This window comes from Chiloscyllium punctatum, chromosome 36 (assembly GCF_047496795.1).
Source record: "Chiloscyllium punctatum isolate Juve2018m chromosome 36, sChiPun1.3, whole genome shotgun sequence".
Classification (NCBI taxonomy): domain Eukaryota; kingdom Metazoa; phylum Chordata; class Chondrichthyes; order Orectolobiformes; family Hemiscylliidae; genus Chiloscyllium; species Chiloscyllium punctatum.
In genome coordinates, this window is record NC_092774.1 from 70,590,197 (window position 1) to 70,590,846 (window position 650).

The 650-nt window shown below is 56.3% G+C and overlaps 1 non-coding gene across 1 annotated transcript; it reads right to left on the reverse strand.

Annotated features, from left to right (window-relative positions):
• trnae-cuc (transfer RNA glutamic acid (anticodon CUC)) lies at positions 1-72 on the reverse strand. Its single transcript has one exon. It is a non-coding gene; the product is annotated as a tRNA-Glu (tRNA).
• Between the last annotated feature and the right edge of the window lie 578 nt (positions 73-650).

Here is a 650-nt window from a genome sequence, read left to right on the forward strand (position 1 = left end):
TTCCCTGACCGGGAATCGAACCCGGGCCGCGGCAGTGAGAGCGCCGAATCCTAACCACTAGACCACCAGGGAGATGCAAGCACAGCCTGATAGCTCTACTGAAAATTTCTTCCCTGCCCGGAAATCGAATCCGCGCCATGGTCGGTCGAAGGCTTTCACCTGTGTATCCAACAATGTCATTTCTTGTATCCATTGCACCTGATGCAGTCTCCTCTACATTGGGGAGACTGGAGACTCCTCGCAGAGTCAAGTCACAGCGCTTGAGGGAACATCTTCAGGACACCCGCACCAATCAACCCCATTGCCCTATGGCCCAACATTTCAAACCCCCTCCCACTCTGCCGAGGACATGCAGGTCCTGGGCCTCCTCCATCGCCGCTCCCTCCCCACTCGATGCCTGGAGGATGAACGCCTCATCTTCCGCTTGGGGTCAATTCAACCCCAGGCCATCAATGTGGACTTCATCAGATTCCTCATTTCCCCTCCCTCCACCTGACCTCAATTCCTACCTTCCAGCTCAGCGCTGACCTCATGACCTGTCCTACCTGCCAATCTCCCTCCCCACCTATCCGCTCCACCCTCCTCTCTGATCTGTCACCTCCATCCCCTCCCCCATTCACCGATTGTTCTTTTTGCTACCTTTGGCCCCG